General features: G+C 47.2%; 1 protein-coding gene across 2 annotated transcripts in view; it reads right to left on the bottom strand.

Moving 5' to 3' along the window:
- The window catches only part of GALE (UDP-galactose-4-epimerase), a 75,634-nt gene extending 53,343 nt beyond the window's left edge, over nucleotides 1-22,291 (bottom strand). Inside the window, exon 1 of one of the 2 annotated variants that reach the window (XM_077296145.1) lies at nucleotides 22,138-22,291. The gene's annotated coding sequence lies outside the window, so the exon portion shown is untranslated. Of the gene's footprint in view, nucleotides 1-21,610; nucleotides 21,733-22,137 lie in introns of those variants that run through there. The other variant, XM_077296144.1, reaches the window with a different exon arrangement.
- Nucleotides 22,292-25,634: the final 3,343 nt, after the last annotated feature.

The following is a 25,634-nucleotide window of genomic DNA, read 5'->3' as shown; positions in this document are numbered from 1 at the left end:
AACGGAGGCGGAAAAAGACACCAGCACCGGTGAGACAGGTATGCAAGCTGCCCCGGTAGCTGAAGACACCTTAGTGGGACCCCTAGCAACCCCACCATCTTTACCACCTGGCCATTCAGTCACAGTTACTGTAACCTGGGATAACATGACAGACTTAAGACACGATTTAACAGACCCAATGACACCTAAATCATGGCCCCTGAAGGTATGCAGGCCAAAAGAGACTCTACATTGGAGGCACTCTAAAACAGATTTAATGGGATTCCCAATAGAGGCCCAATCTGCAACTAATAGTGTCCACATAGCAGAAACAGAAAAATACTGCAGACAACAGATATTGAAACTGGCCACAGAGGAGAAACACAGCAGAGCTAGATGGGAAGCTATGGAGGAACGTAACATGCTAGCTAAAGCCAGATCTCGTGACTGTAACCTGACTGATAGAGGACCAATAAGATCTGGAACTGTAGTAACCTTCAATTTTGACAGAGGATGGGGCTTTATCAGAGAACAAGGAGGACATAAGGAACTATTTGTCAACCACAGAGACATTAAGTCACACCTCTTAAGGGGACATCCCGACCGTGATCTGTACCCCGGCGACAAAGTGACTTTTACCCGGCACCATGGCGAAAGGGGATACTATACTCTGCATATAAAAAGGTGCCCAGGACAGCATATTCATACCCGTGTAGCCACTGAAGGTGGAACGCAAACCCAGGCTACACAAACCCCTGATGATGGACAATTTTCAGCAGAGTCACCAGTTGTGACACACACTTCCTTAGTCAGGAAGCTGTGCAGATAGTCCAGTCAAAATACAAAAAAAAATACTTTACCCTGAACAAATTCCAAGAAAGTGTTTATTGTTTTTTTTTTGTAGTATTACATGTAGGGAAAAACATACTAAAAGTTTACCAGGATAGGGTTACCACAAAGGGTCCAAATGTGATTTCAAAGAATATGGCCGCCAAAGCTGTAAAATGTTAAATGCGACTCGCCTTTCAGTGTCTATCATATTTCTTTTACAATTACTACTATTATTATTTTTATGGGGGAGATGTATTTACGCTTCAAACAGCCTGCACCGAGCTGGAACATGCTACATAAAGACTGTGATCATCCAGGGTCGTCTTCGGTAATCTTCCTGCCATCATTGACATGTATTCCGGAGACAAGTCATGCATCTTCTCTACTCTTGAGTATCTGTGCAACCTTGCTGATAAACATCGATCCGCTGCAGTTGTTACATTCGATCAGCCACTCTACTGGAAAGCATCAGAAATCACACGAGGTGCTTGAAGACAGCCCGGTTCGAGATGTTGTCCTGATGCTCGGGAGCTTCCACACATTGATGAATCTTATGGGTGCCATAGGAACATTGATGGATGGGAGTGGAATCAAAGAGATCTTGGGAACAATTTACGGTGACAATACTGTGCAACACATCATGACTGGAAAGGCAGTTCAGCGTTCAGTTAGTGGCCATCTCCTCCTTGATCAGTGTCTTACTCAGCAAGTTGCAGACAAATTACTTTGCGACCATCCCGGTTTTGCAGACCTGTTGCAAGAACTTGAGCAGTTGTATGCTCGGACACTGACAGGGGAGAGTGACTTGAATTCAGTCATCACTTAATAATAATAATCTTTATTTATATAGCGCCAACATATTCCGCAGCGCTTTAGGGTACTGTCACACTAAACGATTTACCAACGATCACGACCAGCGATACGACCTGGCCGTGATCGTTGGTAAGTGGTTGTGTGGTCGCTGGGGAGCTGTCACACAGTCAGCTCTCCAGCGACCAACGATGCCGAAGGCCCCGGGTAACCAGGGTAAACATCGGGTTACTAAGCGCAGGGCCGCGCTTAGTAACCCGATGTTTACCGTGGTTACCAGCGTAAACGTAAAAAAACAAACAGTACATACTTACATTCCGGTGTCTGTCCCCCGGCACTGTGCTTCTCTGCACTGTGTCTGCCAGCCGGAAAGCACAGAGGTGACGTCACTGCTGTGCTCGCTTTCCGGCTGGCCGGCGCTCACAGTGCAGAGCAGCAGAACGCCGGGGGACAGACACCGGAATGTAAGTATGTACTGTTTTTTTTTGTTTTTTTTTTACTTTTACGCTGGTAACCACGGTAAACATCGGGTTACTAAGCGCGGCCCTGCACTTAGTAACCCGATGTTTACCCTGGTTACAAGCGAACGCATCGCTGGATCGCTGTCACACACAACGATCCAGCGATGACAGCGGGAGATCCAGCGACGAAAGAAAGTTCCAAACGATCTGCTATGACGTACGATTCTCAGCAGGGTCCCTGATCGCTGCTGCGTGTCAGACACAGCGATATCGTATGGATATCGCTGGAACATCACGGATCGTACCGTCGTAGCGATCAAAGTGCCAATGTGTGACAGTACCCTTACAGTTTAACAGTTTCAAACAACAATCATAGGTAACAATGTTAGCAATACAATAATAAAGCAAAATAAGACGACCCTGCTCGCGAGAGCTTACAATCTACAATGAGGTGGGGGAGATACAAAGTACAGGTGTGTATTTACAATGAAGTATTTACAATGATTGTCCAGCCATCTTCAGGGGGTGGGGGATAGATGGAGATAGTGAAAGGGCTACACACACACACAAACATAAAATGACCTTGATTAGTTAATGTGGTAGGCAGCTCTGAACAAATGTGTTTTGAGGGAGCGCCTAAAACTATGCAAGTTGTGGATGGTCCTAATATCTTGTGGTAGAGCATTCCAGAGGATTGGCGCAGCACGGGAGAAGTCTTGGAGTCGGGAGTGGGAGGTACGGATTAATGCCGAGGTTAGTCGAAAGTCATTTGCAGAGCGCAGTGGTCGGTTAGGCCGAAATGAGGGAGGAGATGTATGGGGGTGCCGCACTGTGGAGAGCTTTGTGGGTGAGAACAAGAACTTTGAATTGTATCCTGTAATGAATGGGCAGCCAGTGTAATGACTGGTGAAGAGAGAATGCATCTGAGTAACGATTAGCCAGATGGACAACCCTGGCTGCTGCATTAAGGATGGACTGGAGAGGGGAAAGTCGAGTAAGGGGGAGGCCAATTAATAGAGCATTGTAGTAGTCCAGGCGGGAGTGGATCAGAGCGACAGTGAGGGGTTTTGTTGTCTCCATGGTAAGAAAAGGGCGGATTCTAGAGATGTTCTTTAGGTGTAAGCGGCACGAGCGGGCAAGAGATTGTATATGATAGAGTGTTTGAAGGAGGAGGGGAAAATGCCAGAGGAGAGGGAGAGATTAAAGATTGTGGCTAGGTGAGTTGTGACAACATCACTTCTACCTGCCTTAGTGAAATTGTCCACCTCTTGTCCACCAAAAGAAACGGATTATCCGCTCACTCTCGCACCAGTAAACTATGGCTGAATTACCAACAGATGGTTGGAATTGCAAGGGAGCTTATAGAGGCCGATCGTACAGGATCCTGGCTGATGCACCTTCATGCTGTAGCCGAATGTTTGCCCATTTTTGCAGCTTCTGGGCATGGGAACTATGTGAAGGCCGACTACCTTTACCTCCAGTCTATGACCACTCTGGAAAATGATATGCCATCAGTCTTCCATAGATTTATGAATGGCTTGCATGTTGTAAGGCGGACTGATCAGTACTGGGCAGGCCTGGGTTGCGACCTAGTCATCGAGCAAGCTCTGATGCACTCCCTAAAAACTGCAGGAGGACTCACCAGAGGAAGTGGAATATCCGAACATCAGAGGGCCTTGTGGACTCTGCCTGTGCCAGTGTCCTCTTCCTACAGTGATGCAATGCAGGGTTTCCCTCGCCAGAGCTTTGTCACCAGTGAACAACACAAGTAGGCAAGAATGTCAAGGACGAGAAGAGATCGTGAAGACCTGGAGAAAATTGCAGATAAACTCAAGACCTTTTCACCTTTCTCTGATGAAGTGTCTCTTCGCAACATTATCACCTGTGTCAATGCAAATAAGGATGTGAATGTCCATAACCTGTTCACCATTGGCAGAGAAATAGTGGCAACAATGGAGGGTCAATCACTGTTTTCAGTTAAGTACAAGCGGTCAATGAAAGCCAAGACCCTGGCATCCAGTGAGGCTATTGACGTTGCTAAGGACAAAACAATAGACCCTGCTGTTTTGTTCCAAAGGTTTCTTGTGGTGTCTCAAACTGCTGATCTTTCCCTTGATGAGGTGATGGCCTATGAATTTTCACCATACCCACCATCCCTCTTTGAGGCAAAATATCTTTTACGCAAACCAAACAAAGCACAACTGATGGCTGCTATAAAAGAACAGAGTTCAGATGACGCAGTACTCAAGGATGTACCAGAAGTGGAACATTATGTTCTTGATGGAGGTTCTCTTCTCCATCGACTAAAGAGGTCAGAAGGAAAGACATATTGTTCAATCGCTGAAGACTATGCATCTTTCACACTAAAGCACTATGGTAAGGCTACGATAGTATTTGATGGTTACATTGGAGGACCAAACACTAAGGACATTACCCATCAGCGACGGCGCAAAAAACGAACAAGTAACAAAGTGAGCATTGCTGAAGGAACGAAATTTGTCGGGAAAAAAGAGGACCTTTCGAATGTGGAGAACACACAGTCTCTTATCAATCTCGTTTCACAGCGCATGAATGACAGAGGTTGCCACGTAATACAATCAGAGGGGGATGCAGATGTGGAGATTGTTAAGGCAGCAGTGTCAATGTCTTCCAACAAAAGTACTGGTCTCATTGGCGAAGATACAGATCTTTTGGTGTTGTTACTTCATCACGCGTCAACCAGCGATGGCAAAATCTTTATTTCTACTTGGATAAAGGGAGTCCTGCAACAGTATACGACATTAAGGTTATGAAGAAGGTCCTGGGAAACCATGTCTGCAGCAGTCTTCTGTTCCTTCATGCATTCACAGGTTGCGATACCACTTCTGCGGTTTTTGGAATCGGAAAAAAAACTCGGTCTACACAAGGTTTTGAATGGAGACTCAGTCTTAAATAGCTGTGCTAAAATCTTTTCCACACCTAACAAAAACAGAGCTGAGATTGAAGACGCTGGGTGTAAAGCGATGGTGGCATTGTTCGGGGGCAAACCTGGAGACAATCTATCTGCAATGATGTATTCTACTCTCTGCAAGAAAGTTGGTTCAGCCAAAATCTTTGTTACACCTGAACGACTGCCACCGACCTCCTCTGCAATGAAGTATCATGCCCTTCGGAGTTACCTCCAAGTGATGCTTTGGATGGACAATGGTGAGGCCATGGATACTACTGAATGGGGATGGGAATTGCAGAACAACAGTCTAGTTCCAGTGATGATGGATACTTCACCCGCACCAGAAACACTTCGGAAAATAATTCACTGCAATTGTTCTCGTGGTTGTAGTACACTTCGGTGCACTTGCAAAAGACACGGACTTACCTGTTCACGGGTATGCGGACCATGTCAAGAAGGACATTGTGACAATATGAGTGAGGAAGCAGTGTCTGATGATGAAAATGGTGACTATTGACCTGACACGCTTATTCAGTGATGAAGTAGGTCTTAAAATGCACTGTGTATTAATTCTATAATTTCTAGAAATGTACATATATGTCATGACGTCATTGATGACGTCATGACCTCGCCTGTCCATGTAGTTAGTATAAAACTTTGTATAAAAATTGTTATATGAAAATATATAGTATACAAAATACAAACTCTTCTGTAACCTAAAGCTACAGCTTTGAAATAGGGAAATATTCGTTATTTTTAGTGCGATGGCTGTCATCGTCTTATGACGTCATAGTTAGGACCTTTGTGGTGATCAATTTTTGGAAAACTTTTAATATGTTGTTCCCCACATATAATAGCAATAAAAAAAAATCATAAAACGCTTTCTTGGAATTTGTTCCGGGTCAAACCGTATTTTGACTGGACTAAGACCAGGACCTGCTCTGGAAGAATAATAAAAGACATTCACCTGCGTGAAAGTAATATTGTGAATATGTTATGTTGATGTTTTCTTTGCAGTTTAAATGGACAGTGTTACCTGAGAACTGTATTGTAAATAGTTTGGCACCTGTTCAGGTGCCCCTCATTGATATTGCCGTGCACTGGTAGCATAAGACTGTATTCTTATTGCTTACCTGTTCTGCTTTTCAGACTTGGAGCAGAACTGCATGGCGTAGTGGAGATCAGGATTGGTCAATGTGCCTTGCTATCCAAATGTTTGCACTTTTACCTGTGTGCACTTGTGCAACTTTCAAGAACCGTACCTCCCATAAAGGGATGCTTTTTCACTTGTTTACCTGTTGACATGCATGTCCAAAAATTGTCTTTAACCTGTATGCTTATGTTTTTCTTTTCTCAGTCTGGGAGTACTGGAGTTAACGGGGGGGGGGGGGGGGAGTGTAACACCCCAGGTTGTTACAGTGATGTTGCCTTCCTTTCGGGGAGGGCGATATCATGCTTGGAGGCAAGGAGGATTCTCTTTACCAGGTAAGCACCTACGCACAACACATTCTGAATCCAGGCCAGAAGGGGGAGTGTTGTGAATTAGACTTTTTGGCTCCCTCTTGTGATCACTAGTGGTATGACTCTGGGATTGTCTTTTTTCTGTTTGGCACTCACCTGGGTCGTTAGTCCAGGGGTGTCGCTATATTAACTTCCTGGATCCTTAGTCCAGTGCCTGGCATCGTTGTAATCCGATCCTTCTGTTGCTCCTGTCTGCTGGTCCTGGCTCTTGCAAAATTAAGCTAAGTCTTGCTTCTTTGTTTTTTGAGTTACTTGCTTTGCTACTATTTTTGTCCAGCTTGTACTAAATGTGATTTCTGACCTTGCTGGAAGCTCTAGGGGGCTGGTGTTCTCCCCCCGGCCGTTAGACGGTTCGGGGGTTCTTGAATATCCAGCGTGGATATTTTAATAGGGTTTTTGCTGACCATATAAGTCATCTTACTATATTCTGCTATTAGCTAGTGGGCCTCTCTTTGCTAAATACCTAGCTCATTCTTATGTTTGTCTTTTCCTCTTACCTCACCGTTATTATTTGTTGGGGGCTTGTATCCAACTTTTGGGGTCTTTTCTCTGGAGGCAAGAAAGGTCTTTCTTTTCCCTTCTAGGGTTAGTTAGTTCTCCGGCTGGCGCGAGACGTCTAGAACCAATGTAGGCACGTTCCCCGGCTACTTCTATTTGTGGTGCTAGGATTAGATATACACTCACTGGCCACTTTATTAGGTACACCTGTCCAACTTCTTGTTAACACTTAATTTCTAATCAGCCAATCACATGGCGGCAACTCAGTGCATTTAGGCATGTAGACATGGTCAAGACAATCTCCTGCAGTTCAAACCGAGCATCAGTATGGGGAAGAAAGGTGATTTGAGTGCCTTTGAACGTGGCATGGTTGTTGGTGCCAGAAGGGCTGGTCTGAGTATTTCAGAAACTGCTGATCTACTGGGATTTTCACGCACAACCATCTCTAGGGTTTACAGAGAATGGTCCGAAAAAGAAAAAAAATCCAGTGAGCGGCAGTTCTGTGGGCGGAAATGCCTTGTTGATGCCAGAGGTCAGAGGAGAATGGGCAGACTGGTTCGAGCTGATAGAAAAGCAACAGTGACTCAAATCGCCACCCGTTACAACCAAGGTAGGCCTAAGAGCATCTCTGAACGCACAGTGCGTCGAACTTTGAGGCAGATGGGCTACAGCAGCAGAAGACCACACCGGGTACCACTCCTTTCAGCTAAGAACAGGAAACTGAGGCTACAATTTGTACAAGCTCATCGAAATTGGACAGTAGAAGATTGGAAAAACGTTGCTTGGTCTGATGAGTCTCGATTTCTGCTGCGACATTCGGATGGTAGGGTCAGAATTTGGCGTAAACAACATGAAAGCATGGATCCATCCTGCCTTGTATGGAGCATCTTTGGGATGTGCAGCCGACAAATCTGTGGCAACTGTGTGATGCCATCATGTCAATATGGACCAAAATCTCTGAGGAATGCTTCCAGCACCTTGTTGAATCTATGCCACGAAGAATTGAGGCAGTTCTGAAGGCAAAAGGGGGTCCAACCCGTTACTAGCATGGTGTACCTAATAAAGTGGCCGGTGAGTGTATGGTCAGCCCAGTTACCACTGCCCTATGAGCTGGTTTTTTGTGTTTGCAGACTTGGTATTTATTCCTGAGACCCTCTGCCATTGGGGTCATAACAGTATGCCAGGCCTACATTGAATGTTTAATGCATTGCAGAAGTGGGATATAAGAAAGGAAATTCTGAATTTTTTTTTTTTTCCTCTCTTCCTCCCCTTTACCTCTGAGTGGCTTGAGCTTGCTGCAGACATGAATGTCCAGACCTTGATTACAAGTGTGGACCAGCTTGCTGCTCGTGTGCAAAGCATACAAGATTTTGTTACCAGTAGTCCTATGTCTGAACCTAAAATACCTATTCCTGAACTGTTTTCTGGAGACCGATTTAAGTTTAGGAATTTCAGGGATAATTGTAAATTGTTTCTATCCCTGAGACCCCGTTCATCTGGAGACTCAGTTCAGCAAGTTAAAATTGTTATCTCTTTTTTACGGGGCGACCCTCAGGATTGGGCCTTCTCGCTAGCGCCAGGAGATCCGGCATTGGCAAATATTGATGCGTTTTTCTGGCGCTCGGATTGCTTTACGAGGAACCCAATCTTGAGGTTCAGGCAGAAAAAGCCTTGCTGGCTATTTCTCAGGGCCAGGATGAAGCTGAAGTGTATTGCCAAAAATTTCGGAAATGGTCCGTGCTTACTCAGTGGAATGAGTGTGCTCTGGCCGCAAACTTCAGAAATGGCCTTTCTGAAGCCATTAAGAATGTGATGGTGGATTTCTCCATTCCTACAAGTCTGAATGATTCCATGGCGCTGGCTATTCAAATTGACCGGCGTTTGCGGGAGCGCAAAACCGCTAATCCTCTGGTGGTGTTGTCTAAACAAACACCTGATTTGATGCAATGTGATAGAATTCAGACCAGAAATGAGCGGAAAAATCATAGACGTCAGAATGGGTTGTGTTTTTACTGTGGTGATTCTACACATGTTATATCAGCATGCTCTAAACGCCTAACAAGGGTTGTTAGTCCTGTCGCCATTGGTAATTTGCAACCTAAATTTATTTTGTCTGTGACTTTAATTTGCTCATTGTCCTCCTACCCTGTTATGGCGTTTGTGGATTCAGGTGCTGCCCTGAGTCTTATGGATCTGTCATTTGCCAAGCGCTGTGGTTTTGTTCTTGAGACGTTGGTTAATCCTATCCCTCTGAGGGGTATTGATGCTACGCCATTGGCGGAAAATAAACCGCAGTTTTGGACACAGGTAACCATGTGCATGACTCCTGAACATCGGGAGGTGATTTGTTTTCTTGTTCTGCATAAAATGCATGATTTGGTCGTTTTGGGGTTGCCATGGTTACAGACTCATAATCCAGTCTTGGATTGGAAGGCAATGTCTGTGTCAAGTTGGGGCTGTCAGGGTATTCATGGTGATTCCCCGCCGGTGTCTATTGCTTCCTCTACTCCTTCGGAAGTTCCTGAGTATTTGTCTGATTATCAGGATGTGTTCAGCGAGTCCAGGTCCAGTGTTCTGCCTCCTCATAGGGACTGTGACTGTGCCATAGATTTGATTCCAGGTAGCAAATTTCCTAAGGGAAGACTATTTAATCTGTCTGTACCTGAGCATACCGCAATGCGTTCGTATATCAAGGAATCTCTGGAGAAGGGGCATATCCGTCCTTCCTCTTCCCCTCTTGGTGCGGGATTCTTTTTTGTGGCCAAGAAGGACGGATCTTTGAGACCTTGTATTGACTATCGGCTTTTGAATAAAATCACTGTTAAATTTCAGTATCCTTTGCCTCTGTTGTCAGACTTGTTTGCCCGAATTAAAGGTGCCAAGTGGTTCACCAAGATAGATCTTCGTGGTGCGTACAACCTTGTGCGCATTAAGCGAGGAGATGAATGGAAAACCGCGTTTAATACGCCCGAAGGTCATTTTGAGTACTTGGTGATGCCTTTTGGGCTCTCTAATGCTCCTTCAGTGTTTCAGTCCTTTATGCATGATATTTTCCGGAAGTATCTGGATAAATTTATGATCGTTTATCTGGATGATATTCTGTTTTTTTCTGATGACTGGGACTCGCATGTAGAGCAGGTCAGGATGGTGTTTCAGGTTTTGCGTGAGAATGCTTTATTTGTTAAGGGCTCAAAGTGTCTCTTTGGAGTACAGAAGGTTCCCTTTTTGGGGTTTATTTTTTCCCCTTCTGCGGTGGAGATGGACCCAGTCAAGGTCCGTGCTATTCATGATTGGACTCAACCCACGTCAGTTAAGAGTCTTCAGAAGTTCTTGGGTTTTGCTAACTTCTACCGTCGTTTTATTGCTAATTTTTCTAGCATTGCTAAACCTTTGACGGATATGACCAAGAAAGGTTCTGATGTTGCTAACTGGGCTCCTGCAGCCGTGGAGGCTTTCCAGGAGTTGAAGCGCCGGTTTACTTTGGCGCCTGTTTTGTGCCAGCCTGATGTCTCACTTCCCTTTCAGGTTGAAGTGGATGCTTCTGAGATTGGGGCAGGGGCCGTTTTGTCGCAGAGAGGCCCTGGTTGCTCTGTGATGAGACCTTGTGCCTTTTTCTCTAGGAAGTTTTCGCCTGCTGAGCGGAATTATGATGTTGGCAATCGGGAGTTGTTGGCCATGAAGTGGGCATTTGAGGAGTGGCGTCATTGGCTCAAGGGTGCTAAGCATCGTGTGGTGGTCTTGACTGATCACAAAAATCTGATGTATCTCGAGTCTGCTAAACGCCTGAATCCTAGACAGGCCCGCTGGTCATTGTTTTTCTCCTGTTTTGACTTTGTGGCCTCGTATTTACCAGGTTCAAAGAATGTGAAGGCTGATGCTCTTTCAAGGAGCTTTGTGCCTGACTCTCCGGGAGTCGCAGAACCAGTTGGTATTCTTAAAGAGGGAGTTATCTTGTCAGCCATTTCTCCGGATTTGCGACGTGTGTTGCAGAGATTTCAGGCTGGTAGACCTGACTCTTGTCCACCTGACAGACTGTTTGTTCCTGATAAGTGGACCAGCAGAGTCATTTCCGAGGTTCATTCCTCGGTGTTGGCAGGGCATCCGGGAATTTTTGGCACCAGAGATCTGGTGGCTAGGTCCTTTTGGTGGCGTTCCTTGTCACGGGATGTGCGGTCGTTTGTGCAGTCCTGTGGGACTTGTGCTCGAGCTAAGCCTTGCTGTTCGCGTGCCAGCGGGTTGCTCTTGCCCTTGCCTGTCCCGAAGAGGCCTTGGACACACATTTCCATGGATTTCATTTCAGATCTCCCGGTGTCTCAGGGCATGTCTGTCATCTGGGTGGTATGTGATCGCTTTTCTAAGATGGTCCATTTGGTACCTTTGCCTAAGCTGCCTTCCTCTTCCGATCTGGTTCCTGTGTTCTTTCAGAATGTGGTTCGTTTACACGGCATTCCTGAGAATATTGTGTCTGACAGAGGATCCCAGTTTGTTTCCAGGTTCTGGCGATCCTTTTGTGCTAGGATGGGCATTGAGTTGTCGTTTTCGTCTGCCTTTCATCCTCAGACTAATGGACAAACGGAGCGAACTAATCAGACTCTGGAGGCTTATTTGAGGTGTTTTGTTTCTGCGGATCAGGATGATTGGGTGACCTTCTTGCCGTTGGCTGAGTTTGCCCTTAATAATCGGGCTAGTTCCGCTACATTGGTTTCGCCATTTTTCTGCAACTCTGGTTTCCATCCTCGTTTTTCCTCGGGACATGTGGAGCCTTCTGACTGTCCTGGGGTAGATTCTGTAGTGGATAGGTTGCAGCAGATCTGGAATCATGTGGTGGACAACTTAAAGTTGTCACAAGAGAAGGCTCAGCGTTTTGCCAACCGCCGCCGCGGTGTGGGTCCCCGACTTTGTGTTGGGGATTTGGTATGGCTGTCTTCTCGATTTGTTCCTATGAAGGTCTCCTCTCCTAAATTTAAGCCTCACTTAATCGGTCCTTACAAGATATTGGAAATCCTTAATCCTGTGTCCTTTCGCTTGGATCTTCCTGTGTCGTTTGCCATTCACAACGTGTTCCATAGGTCTTTGTTGCGGCGGTACGTTGTACCTGTGGTTCCTTCTGTTGAGCCTCCTGCTCCGGTGTTGGTTGAGGGCGAGTTGGAGTACGTGGTGGAGAAGATCTTGGATTCTCGTCTCTCCAGGCGGAGGCTTCAGTATCTGGTCAAGTGGAAGGGCTATGGTCAGGAGGATAATTCCTGGGTGGTTGCCTCTGATGTGCATGCGGCCGATTTAGTTCGTGCCTTTCACGCTGCTCATCCTGATCGCCCTGGTGGTCTTGGTGAGGGTTCGGTGACCCCTCCTTAAGGGGGGGGTACTGTTGTGAATTAGACTTTTTGGCTCCCTCTTGTGGTCACTAGTGATATGACTCTGGGATTGTCTTTTTTCTGTTTGGCACTCACCTGGGTCGTTAGTCCAGGGGTGTCGCTATATTAACTTCCTGGATCCTTAGTCCAGTGCCTGGCATCGTTGTAATCAGATCCTTCTGTTGCTCCTGTCTGCTGGTCCTGGCTCTTGCAAAATTAAGCTAAGTCTTGCTTCTTTGTTTTTTTAGTTACTTGCTTTGCTACTATTTTTGTCCAGCTTGTACTAAATGTGATTTCTGACCTTGCTGGAAGCTCTAGGGGGCTGGTGTTCTCCCCCCGGCCGTTAGACGGTTCGGGGGTTCTTGAATATCCAGCGTGGATATTTTAATAGGGTTTTTGCTGACCATATAAGTCATCTTACTATATTCTGCTATTAGCTAGTGGGCCTCTCTTTGCTAAATACCTAGCTCATTCTTATGTTTGTCTTTTCCTCTTACCTCACCGTTATTATTTGTTGGGGGCTTGTATCCAACTTTTGGGGTCTTTTCTCTGGAGGCAAGAAAGGTCTTTCTTTTCCCTTCTAGGGTTAGTTAGTTCTCTGGCTGGCACGAGACGTCTAGAACCAACGTAGGCACGTTCCCCGGCTACTTCTATTTGTGGTGCTAGGATTAGATATATGGTCAGCCCAGTTACCACTGCCCTATGAGCTGTTTTTTTGTGTTTGCAGACTTGGTATTTATTCCTGAGACCCTCTGCCATTGGGGTCATAACAGGGGAGCTCAGGACCCAGAATCGGGGGAGCTTTCCTCAGCTTGAAGTATTCTGGTCTGGAGGAGGAGTTAGTTCAGTTGGAGAGAGACACTGAGGAGAAAGGAAATCTGGAGCAGAGAGCAGACTATGGAGCCGTGCAGCCAGGACTGAGCTGCAGGGTCTGAAGAGCCCGGGTCGTGATAGAGATCCTGTAAAACGGCTCAAGCTGCCCATCATACGGTTACCTGTTCTAGGACAGGAGTGAGAGGACTTTGCCAGCAAGCTATAAGCAGCAGGGACCTCTCATACTAGCACGAGCAGGAAGGCTTACGGACCACACCTGGGGTCACATTTGCCTCCAGGCCGGACCACATCACCACCCGTGCCTGGTGTCCTGACTGTGGACTGCTTCTACCATCAGTAAACTAGAGAACCAGGCAGGATTACTGTGATTTTTTTACAACAGTATTTTTGACCTCACTGTGCTCTTTTGTGTCATCAGTAAACTAGGTAAAGACTTTACAACTCTGTGTCTTCCGTTATTACCGGCAACCCTCCATCCTTGCCATACACCTTGGGAGCCCTGGGGACCCTGCTTCACCTGTGGGAAGCGTCACCATCTTGCTGCAACAACATCACCCCAGAGGACCCCTTTAAGCAGCATTGGTCCCTCTGACCGAGAACCACAGGTGGTGTCACGAATAGACTTTATTTCCAAATTCCCTTTAATGACTTTTCCCCCTTTTAAGTGAGCGCCCAGGGCCACGGACCGGGTCACAGCTACCGTGACATCCCCTTTAAGAGCGACTGGACTCCGTACCGAGTATCACCATTGCCCTGGCGGTCGACTCATTTAGTCTGAATGATAGCCAACTATCTCATTTCCTGAGATATGATATTGTATTATTGGTGGATGAAGCAATGATCTTTTCTAATAGACAATTGTCATTTACCAATGCTACGATTTCAGCTAATGACGGACATTTGCGGTTTTTCCAATATCCTGCAATCTTAATTTCAGTAGCTATGAGAATGTGCACAATCACTGTCCGGAATTAAATCCAGGTCAAAGGCCAGAATTGCCTGCTCTTTCCTAATTTTGATTGGGATGCCGCTAATTTGAGACACTAGGTGAGAGATTGTGTTCCAGAGCTGCCTTACTTTATGGCAATCCCACCAGACATTCACCATATCTGTGTTAGCATTCCTACACCTCCAGCACACATCTGGGGAGTTGTGGTAGATCTTGGACAATCTGTATGGTGTGAAGTACCACCTGTAGTGCAACTTTCTGGCGTTCTCCAAGTGATTGGTTCACTTAGAGTGTGTCCCTATCATTGAGAAGGATGTCCGCCATTGCCCTGGGGTGATCCCACAATGTAGATCCCTTTCCCATTTGTGGAGATACGTGTCCAGAGAGGGGAAGTTTTCTCCAGCACATAGTTGTAGCTTACGGACAGAACTCTCATGTGCCGTGCTGGGGTGAGGAACATTGTATATAGTTTGGAAGATGGTGAGAATATTGTATCTTTTTTTCCCTGTAGACAATGTCTTAGGCTACTTTCACACTAGCGTCGTGCACTGCACGTCGCTATGCGTCGTTTTGCAGAAAAATCGCATCCTGCAAAAGTGCTTGCAGGATGCGTTTTTTGTCCATAGACTAGCATTAGCGACGCAGTGCGACGCAATGCCACACGTCGCAACAGTCGTGCGACGGTTGCGTCGGACCGTCGGCACAAAAAAACGTTACATGTAACTTTTTTTGTGCGTTGTGTGCAGCAATTCCGACCGCGCATGCACGACCAGAACTCCGCCCCGCCTCCCCGCACCTCACCTCACAATGGGGCAGCGGATGCGTGGAAAAACAGCATCCGCTGCCCCCGTTGTGCGGCGCTTCCACAGCTAGCGTCAGTGCGCTGCTACGTCGCATAGCGACGTGCAGTGCACAACGCTAGTGTGAAAGTAGCCTTATTTGTAAATATTTATAATGATCTTTATGTGGAAGGTGGTATTTCGCTCTGATCATATTGAAGGATATCAATATTCCTTCCTCGTACATGTCCCCAATCAATAGGACTCCTAGTTTTGGATCTCTAGGTCCGGAATACACCACTCCAAAGTCTCTAAGGGAGCTTTAGAGAGCACCAATTTAATAGTGTGCAGTTTATTGATTAACATGCTCCACACTCCCAGCGCCGCTTCCACCATTTGTGGCAGACACAATTTCCTATCATTGCTGGGGTTAGGCCCGGCAATAATCTGTGAATAAAAAAAACGACGCAACATTGTGGGACTTTATTTGATGTTTCTCGATTTCTATCCAATGTCTGTCATCCTTATCAACTCACCCTTATCAACTCACATTAACCTTAGTTGTTCCAATATGTCTGCTCTATAATATCTCACCACTGAGGGGCAGCCCAGTCCTCCTTCTTTTATTGGGATATATAATATGTCTCCCTTGACTCTCTTCTGTTTTTCCTGCCATATATACTTTAATATGATTGTTTGTAATTCTTTGAGTATTTTCATGGGGACTGTGATAGGGAGGTTGCGGAACATGTACAATATTTTGGGGGATTCTGAACATTTATACAGACACTATTCTTCCTAGCTAGGACATGTTGTGCTGCTTCATGCGCAGAATGTCGCTTTTAATCTTTTAAACAACAGAAAACTAACTTGCACTTCAAAACTAGTCTATGTAGGTGCATACCAAAAACAGCTACTTACATGTACAATATACGAAAAAGGTTGCACTCAATCATGTTAAAGCATGTCAATATGAAATGTGAATAGAAAAATGGCTAGTGAATAATAGAAAAAAAATATTTGAAACGCTTTGCACAAAATTTGGCCAAATAATGTCTGCCCATCAACCAACGTCAAGGTGGCCTCAAAAACTGATGAGTCCCTAACCAGTGTAAACACCTCTCTTAGGCTGATGTCTAAGAGGGTAGTCCCTCTTTAATTTAGCAGGAGATGGGGGCGTGATCCAACCAGGTGATGTTCCCTATTGTGGCTGTTTGGATATCCTGTAATAACCATTTGTCTGTGACTATTAGATCGAATCTGTTGTAGTTTCTATGTGAGTGGGAGTAGAAGGTGTAATCTCGCTCGGAGGCGTGCAGAACCTGCCAGATATCATAGAGTTCTTCCGCTAGGAGAGTCTTAGAAAGTGATCGGGTTTTTTTTTTTTCTTTTGAGGGTGTACCAATTTGTCAATGTTGGGGCAAGGGGTGATATTAAAGTCCCAGTAGCCTAAAGGGTGCCTTTTTTATCCTTTGCTACTACCGCCAGGGAGTCCTGCTCAGATTTAGGGTCGTAAATAGAGACAATTGTGTAGGTCTTATTATTTATGCTGCAGACTAGGATGGCGTATATGCCCTCATCTTCCACTATGCTGGTGATTAGCTGGAATGTGATTGTATTATTTATTGCAATTACTGCTCCTCTTTTTTTGTCAACTGCGTGGGAGTGAAATACATTTGGGAAGTGTCTATTCTGTAATCTGGAGGAGTCGGTGCTATTTAGGTGGGTTTCCTGAACACATAATACGTCAGCTTTTAGAGTTTGGGCCTCTTTCCATAGAAGTGATCTTTTCAACGGACTATTCAACCCTTTCACATTGATGCCGGAAATGTGAAGAACCATGTACAAATTACAGATAAAATCTATATGTCGCTACTAGACAATTAGGTAAAATGGGTGAATAACAAAAAAAAATCTTAAATTTGTGAAAAACTGTAACAGTTTCAAAATTACAGTTTGGTTCTAAGTGATCTTGAATGATCTTGTTTGATCTAGATGGCTGTGGAGAACTCCCGCCTTCTGTGCCGGGTGACAGTGGAGAGGTCGATGAACAACAGGATGCCCCTATACCTCTCCGGGAGCTCTGGCCCGCCCGCTGCTACTTTACTGAAGGTTTCTTTGAAATGGAAAAAGTGAAGTTGGGCAATTATATCCCTGTGTGCAGAGGTGGGGGTGTCACCACCTCGCGGCCCGGGGCACCTACTATCTCTTCCCCGCCTGTTCTTACCTCCTCCGGTCCTGTCCTGAGCCAGCAGGGTCACGCTCCGGTCGTCCGCCGGCGCTCCGGGGTCCATCCCTGCAGACATGCTGCCCGGGTCCTTGCTCCCATGTCTGCTGCACTTCCTCGTTCCTCTCCCTCTCCTAGGGAGTGCATAGGGGGCGGGCAGGCCAGCTCTCTGGCTTCTTAAAGGGCCAGCCCGTTCCTACTCACTGCCCCTCCTCCCGGCCTATCACCTGCAGGCTGGAGGGATAAAAGGATCTCAGTCACTCCTGGACTCCGCCTGGGCAACGTCTATTATCCTGAAGTTGCTGCTCCAGGTCTGGTCCTGCTATGCTTACCAATCCAGTTTGCCTGCCTTACTCTGTGTTCCTTTTTCCCTAGGATCGTGTCTGGCCTTCTCGGCATCCTGAGTCCTGGATCCTGTACGGTTCCCTGCAGTCTTCAGCCTGCTTCCTAGTTCCACGTTCTGCCCTGTTTTTTCAGTTCATTTCTTCCCAGCCTCCTAGGTCGGTTTAACACAGGTGTCTGCTTCATCGGACCCTCTATTGGTGGTCAAGGGGAAATCCCTGTATAGGGGTCACTCCAAGCCTTGGACTCCTTAGAGGCACCCTGGTGTTGTGGTCCTGTGGCCCTCCTTTGGGGTGTCTCCCCTAGTATTTGTATTACTTTACAATAAAGCGTTTGAACCTGCTTTCTTGGTCTGGCTCTCCCTTCCTGGTATCAGCAACCGCTGTATTTGCGGTCCAGAGGGTCCACCCGATAGACCCATCTGTAGGGCGTGACAGGGGGCACTTTTGGGTTTGGGGATTCTGTGCGTTCTGTCTATTATGAGGTCTCGTTGCTCCGCCTCAGTGTGTGCATCCACTACGTGGTTGTGGGCTGTGGTGAACTCCTCCAGCCTCTCCTCAGTGTGGGCTGTTCTGTCCCCTATGTCCCTATGTGCCTAATGTCTTTCTGTAGTGCAGTGAAGGCTGAGGTGATATCACTATGTATAGCCTGTTTTAGCTCGCCCAGCAAGGACTTTAGTGTGGCCTCTGTGATGGGAGTGGAGCTGTGCTCTGTGTCATTTAGCTGTGCCCTGTGTTCTGTGCCCTGTGTCAGTTGCATATAGTTAAAGAGAAAAAGAGAGAAACATGCCAAAGGCTCAGGGACTACTGCATAAATAACAATAATTTTATTGAAGTATGCAAAACACACCAAACCATAAAAACATTTAAAAACATGATGGAAATACACCCATTCCAACCGTTGGCTCAAACAACAAAAATGCACCCAATAATATCAAATACAGAAGATATAGCTCAAATAAACATATTGATAATAATCAAAGCAAGAAATGGACTGTAAAGATTAGTGAAAAGAAAGTGTGCCATATGCAACCACAGAGTCCCCTGCTCCTTGAATAACAGCAGTAGCCTATCTCCAAAATCAAATCAGATATTGGTACCTGAGCTCAGCAAAAATCAAATTGTTCTGCCTGATCTAAATTGAAAATAGACCGCCAATACGATATCAAACAGGGTTAAATATTATAAAACCCAAAAACCGGTTGGTATAAGGCACACAAGGCTGGGAAAGGCTTACCCGCAATGCCGCGGTAATAATGTCATTGACAAAGTCCACATTTAGGAGCCTATAGCTCAAGACCAGTTTAATGGTGCATAGTCAGATGGGCCAAATGAGAGCCCAGTGCGTGTCGCCACTGGGGTGGCTTCTTCAGGGGCCGGTGTCAGGGGCACATACAGTACTTGCGGTTTTGGTGCCTGATTATTTCTCCGGGCTCCTGTATGGTGTTCTGCCCAGCTCCTCCTCTCCCTACGCCAGACCGCTAATGCTTCTTTCCGGTGAGGTCTGACCTAGTGTCAGGAGATCAGACCCACAGAGCGCTCCACAGTGCCGGCGGCTGCATGGTGAGTGCTGCGACGGCCATCTTGATTTTTCCCTGGTGCCAGTACAAAGACCACGATTCTGCCCGGTGCTGCACCCCATCGCTGCCCGCCTGAGGCTGCGGTAGGCTTTTATGTGGGTTTCCCTCCTGTTGTACGCTGCTGTGAGACGCTGGTGGTCCTTGTAAGCACGGAGCTAGCGTTGCCAGCGACCCCTCAGTTACTCATCCGGACACGCCACCCTTGGTATGATGTCACAGTCCATACCTGGACTATGTTGGCAGGGTGAAACATACCTGGGGATTAGAGATCTTGAGAAAAAGCTCAATGACTAGTTTAACTTTATATTAATTCTGTGCTCTATGATACAAAGAGGAACTAGAAGCAACCTGTTCAAAAGTTTTAATTAAACCATATTGCAAAAAATACATGCATTAAAGTAAAAAAAAAGGAACCAGCAATGCTGTCTGCAGCGCCCCAGAGTCCTGGTCGTTGCAGTACTGATGCTCCGCCGCTAAGGGGGGCTATGGTATGTCTGATAGCACTGAAGGAGTTCACCTGACCAGGTATCACAGACACCAATACACTTCACAGTCTGGCCTCCAGGGGGAGCTAAGGGCGCTATGTATTAGGCCACTCCTCACAGTCTGGTAAAACTGGGGGTTGGATAGGAAGTTAGACAGAAAGCTGACTGGGTTGGAACCAGGCAACATCCTGTGGCAGAGGGTGTTGCAGGGGAAGATTCAGGGGGGTCCCTGTCAGGGGTGGGATCCTGACAGAGGCCTAGCGAACAGAGAGAACGTTACGGGACCGCGCCTGCACCTGATCGCGGCGGTACCCTAAGAAAGGACAAGAAGCGAGGTTTATTGTGCTGAGTGAGAAACGAGATCAACGCAACAAGGAGAAACACCAGTAGGAGTCGTGCTGTAAGACGAGGCAACATCCTACTGAGGCGCGCAGCCGGTGGCCGGAACGCCGAGGAAGTATAGAGCTCCAGGCCTAACTTCAAACCTACGGCAGGACAGTCAGTTATAGGCGGGCTGTCTCACCCAAATCACCTAAGAAGACATAGGGGGCAACAACAGGAGAGGGGCGACACTAGGGTCCAGGAAGAGCTCCGAGCCTACCCGTCATACGGGTGCGTCCTAGCCATACCATCTGGGGGGACGAAGAAGAACATCATAATCGAGTTGTGAGGGAACTTCAGAAACAGACACAACAGTTGTGGGGACTATCCCGTAAGCACAGCAGAGGAGGACCACAACACACAAGCACTAGAAAGTAGGCACAGATTTCCACCTGCAAAGGGAACTCTGGAGGTGCCATCGGACTGTCCGGACTTGCGCAGCCCGGTTAACCGTATTCCGGACTGAGGATCCTGAAGCCTTCAGTAAAGAGGTAAAGAGACTGCAACCTGGTGTCCTCGTTATTTACTGCGATCTGCACCGCACCATAACATCATCACCACCCACACCTTTCATTGGGCGCCCCTCAGCAGGGTCACGGACCGGGTCTAGCCACCGTGACAACCCCAGGACAGAGACTCAGAGGCCCGGTACCGGGTACCCCTCGGCCCTACGGCAGTGGGGGCGCTACACTGTCCATATCCTTTAAGTCAATACTGAATATATCTTAGCATGCATTATGTGAGGCAGTGAAAGGGATCATATGCGAGGGTCGATATATGTCCCCCAGGATGCGGACCGAGACCTATTAAACCCACTGGAGTGCCTTGTATTCACAGCAGGATGCCTGTGAGCAGGGCTGCCACTTGGAATTTCGAGGCCCATACTGGTGACATTTTTGGGGCCTCCTTGAGACTCTGCCCAGGCTCCACCACAGCCCCGCTTCCACCCCTCGAACTTTTCACAGTCCCACCGCGCTCTCTTGGAAAAACTCCACTTCTCACCAATCACACATTAACAGTTCCCATCACCAGATAACAAACATATGCAGCAGCTTTTGTTTAAGGCTAGTTTCACACTAGCGTTAACTGCAATACGTCGCAAATGCGTCGTTTTGCCGAAAATACGCATCCAGCAAAAGTTCTTGCTGGATACGTTTTTTCGTCATAGACTAACATTAGCGACGCATTAGCGACGCATTGCAAAACGTCGCGTCCGTTTTGCGACGCTTGGGTGTGTGTTAGCGGACCGTCGGGAAAAAAAAACGTTACATGTAACGTTTTTTGCTCCCGACGGTCCGCTTTTTCCGACCGCGCATGCGCGGCCGGAACTCCGCCCCCACCTCCCCGCACTTCCCCGCACCTCACAATGGGGCAGCGGATGCGTGGGAAAAATGCATCCGCTGCCCCCGTTGTGCGGCGGAGACCACGCTAGCGTCGGGAACCTCGGCCCGACGCACAGCGACGGGTTGTTCCCGACGCTAGTGTGAAAGTAGCCTTAGCCAAAAGATTTTTTAATCTGCCATCATGACAAGGTAGACTCTTTTGGCCTGGCCTTACTCTACTCTAAACTAAATAGCAAAGCCACTAGAGACTCAAGGTCTACAATAATTCAATTTTCAACAGCAGAAAAAAAAAAAAAGGCAGCAACACTTACCTGCCCAGATCTTGGAACAAATGCACTGCAGGGTGCAGCCAGCCCATAAAGCAAGATGTTAGCAACACAGATGCAAAATACCAGATCAACAGCCACTCACCACATACCCACTCCTGGAGGGGGTGACTGTCCAGTATACAAGTGCACAATAAAGGCCCACATAGGGCGTTGTTCGCACAATGGTACTGCATAGTGTCTGGTTCACAGTCTATTAGTCACGCCCCTACTTTTCGATTAGGCGGGCTGGCCAGCACACTCTCAATGCATCCCAGTGTGAACACCCCTCATGCGAGACCGAACGTGTTTGGGCTTGGCTGCACCCCGAAAAATATAGTGCAAAAAAATATACAAAAATAGTGAGGTATTGGTTGATCTTTTGGCCAAAATTCGCAAGCTCATAACCCGCGCCAAGGGTCCCCACGCTTACGAGTCCTACACTAAACTAAATAGCAAAGCCACTAGAGACTCAAGGTCTACAAAAATTCCATTTTGAACAGCAGAAAAAAAAAAAAGGCAGCAACACTTACCTGCCCAGATCTTGGAACAAATGCACTGCAGGGTGCAGCCAGCCCATAAAGCAAAATGTTAGCAACACAGGCCTTTATTGTGCACTTGTATACTGGGCAGTCACCCCCTCCAGGAGTGGGTATGTGGTGAGTTGCTGTTGATCTGGTATTTTGCTCCTGTGTTGCTAACATCTTGCTTTATGGGCTGGCTGCACCCTGCAGTGCATTTGTACCAAGATCTGGGCAGTTAAGTGTTGCTGTCATTTTTTTTTTTTTTCTGCTGTTCAAAATTGAATTTTTGTAGACCTTGAGTCTCTAGTGGCTTTGCTATTTAGTTTAGTGTAGGACTCGTAAACGTGGGGACCCTTGGCGCGGGTTACGAGCTTGCGTATTTTGGCCAAAATATCAACCAATACCTCACTATTTTTTATATTTTTTGCACTATATTTTTCGGGGTGCAGCCAAGCCCAAACACGTTCGGTCTCGCATGAGGGGTGTTCACACTGGGATGCATTGAGAGCAGGGCTGGCTCCAGGTTTTTGAGGGCCCCGGGCGAAAGAGTCTCAGTGGGCACCCCCCCCCCTTTAACACATACCACGATTCATGATGCCCAGATACAGCAGAGAAATATAGGTAGAGTACAATGCCAGATTTCACTTCTTACATGAGTGATAGCTATTGTAAATTCTGCAGTGTATATATACAGGACAGGAGGAGTGGTACTGTGCGGTGTATATATACAGGGGAGAGGTACTGTGCAGAGTATATATAGAGGGGAGTGGTACTGTGCAGTGTATATATACATCGGAGAGGTACTGTGCGGTGTATATATACAGGGGAGAGGTACTGTGTGGTGTATATATACAGGACAGGAGGAGAGGTACTGTGCGGTGTATATAAAGCGCTCCCACTGCCGCAGGGCCGAGGGGTACCCGGTACCGGGCCTCTGAGTCTCTGCTCTGGGGTTGTCACGGTGGCTAGACCCGGTCCGTGACCCTGCTGAGGGGCGTACAATAATAGATGTGGATGGTGGTGGAGGTGCGGTGCAGTAAATAACGAGGACACCAGGTTGCAGTCTCTTTACCTCTTTACTGAAGGCTTCTGAGTCCTCAATCCGGAATACGGTTAACAGGGCTGCACAAGTCCGGCCGGTCCGATGGCACCTCCAGAGTTCCCTTTGCAGGTAGAAATCTGTGCCTACCTTCCTGCGCTTGTGTTGTGGTCCTCCCCTGCTATGCTTATGGGATAGTACCCCACAACTGTTGTCTGTTTCTCGTGTTCCCTCACAACTCGATTCTGATGTTCTCCCTCTACGTCCCCCTGATCTTACGGTTAGGACGCACCCGTATGACGGGAGGCTCGGAGCTCTTCCGGGACTCTTGCGTCGCCCCACTCCTGTTGTTACCCCCCTGTGTCTTCCTGGGTCTGGGTGAGACAGCCCGCCTGTAACTGACTGTCCTGCCGGTTTGAAGTTTGGCTTGGAGCTCTATACTTCCTCGGCGTTCCGGCCACTGGTTATGCGCCTCAATAGGATGTTGCCTCGTCTTACAGCACGACTCCTACTGGTATTCTCCTTGTTGCGTTGATCTCGTTTCTCACTCAGCACAATAAATCTCGCTTCTTATCCTTTCTTGGGGTACCGCCGCTATATCGTGCAGGCACGGTCCCGTCACGTTCTCTCTGTTCGCTAGGCCTCTGTCAGGATCCCACCCCTGACAGGGACCCCTCTGAATCTTCCCCTACAACACCCTCTGCCACAAGGTGTTGCCTGGTTCCAACCCAGTCAGCTTTCTGTCTAACTTCCTGCCTAACCCCCAGTTTTACCAGACTGTGAGGAGTGGCCTAATAAATAGAACCCTTAGCTCCCCCTGGAGGCCAGACTGTGAAATGTATTGGTGTCTGTGATACCTGGTCAGATGAACTCCTTCAGTGCCATCAGACGTACCATAGCCCCCCTTAGCGGCGGAGCCACAGTACTGCAACGACCAGGACTCTGGGGCGCTGCACTCCCCCCCGGTTAAATCCAGTACTCCTGGACTGGGAAGAAAACAACAATACATGTCAGCAAAAAGACATACAATTTTGAAAATGCAAGTACAAGTAAACTTTTAACAGAGCTTCCCTTTATGGGAGGTGAGGACACTTGAACGTTACAAACATAGTTAAAATACTTTAAATAACTTTTCTTACCCAACCGGGTATTCTACTAAGTGCAAAATCTTTGAACAATAATTTAACATTGCCTTTAAGGACGTACTCGCTAAATCCACTAAAGACCTTCTTATATCACATATAAGGCTAATTAACTTTTATGCATTCTCCTTTACATCTGCAGGACCGCCTGTCCTAACTGCTCCAGACCTACTGCCTCTCCTTTCTATACAGGACCGCCCCTTTCCGCCCGGGCCTACTGTCCTTCCACTACTATACACAGTATAGAACATATCATTTTTCTTTCAGTTCAAGATCACTGAGCCATCTCTATATGGCTCCTAGGAGGACTCACCACTAACCCCTACGGGTTCACTTCCTGTCCTCATTCTTCTATTACATTTATTAAACATTTCTTACAATCAACCAGTTAGCTACATATAACTTTTACATATCAGCATTATCAGTACTTTCTTTCAAAACATCATCATTCTTTAAGTGCTTTTGATGAACATCCCCTTTAAGAGGGGACCAAGTCTCTATGAGGTAGTGCAACTTATCAAGCTGCAAGTCTGTTTGCAGTAAGGACTCCGATGCTGGTTCTGCGACCAGTATCTTCGCAAAGAGTCCTTTCGCTTATAAAACCAGTAGAGAGCACCTTTAAGAAGGTGCAAACTATTTACAAGATCAGTTTTTGAATCATTCACCGTCCATGATTTGGCAGTCCTTTGATAATGGAGCAAAAATAGAAAACAAACAAAAGGCAATAGGGATCCCGGGTCAACAAAGGGATCCCTTTAAGAGTTAACCCTGATCGGGTTTAAAGCAGCAAAGAGCAGGGAAACAAACAGTTAACTATTTACATATCCATGGCATCGAGGTTTACTCTCGCTCTGGCGGCCGTAGCTCCGCATAGACCTCGCTCAGCAAGGTGATCGGCGAGATCGGGGCCTTTAAGAAGTGCTCCATACCCGTGGCCCGATCCCAGGGTGTAAGGCGCTGAAGTCTATAGGTCCCAGGGAGAGGGGGTGCCGCGACGGGGCCTATCAGCGGGTCCTCTGTTGACGGGGCAGGGTCGTTCTTCATACCTGCTTCAGATGCGGTCCCTCCGGTGCCGGTCTGCTCTGCCTCCGCTGGGGTCTGGAACGCTGGTTGCGGGGCCTTGTGCTGCGACGTTGTCATCTCTGCTCGCAGCATCTCGCTTTCCGGCAGGGCCGGGCTTTCTGGCTTTGGAGCGCTGTAACTTCCTTCTTGCTCCGGACCAGACGAGGCTGCCGACAGACGTCTGGCGAGGCTCCCGATGATGGTCTTCTTCCACCCGGCCTCAGTGCTCAGCTGCGTCTGCAGGAGTTGGTGGATCAGCTCGT

Source organism: Ranitomeya variabilis, chromosome 3 (assembly GCF_051348905.1).
Source record: "Ranitomeya variabilis isolate aRanVar5 chromosome 3, aRanVar5.hap1, whole genome shotgun sequence".
Classification (NCBI taxonomy): Eukaryota; Metazoa; Chordata; class Amphibia; order Anura; family Dendrobatidae; genus Ranitomeya; species Ranitomeya variabilis.
This window is presented reverse-complemented; position numbering and strand designations above follow the sequence as displayed.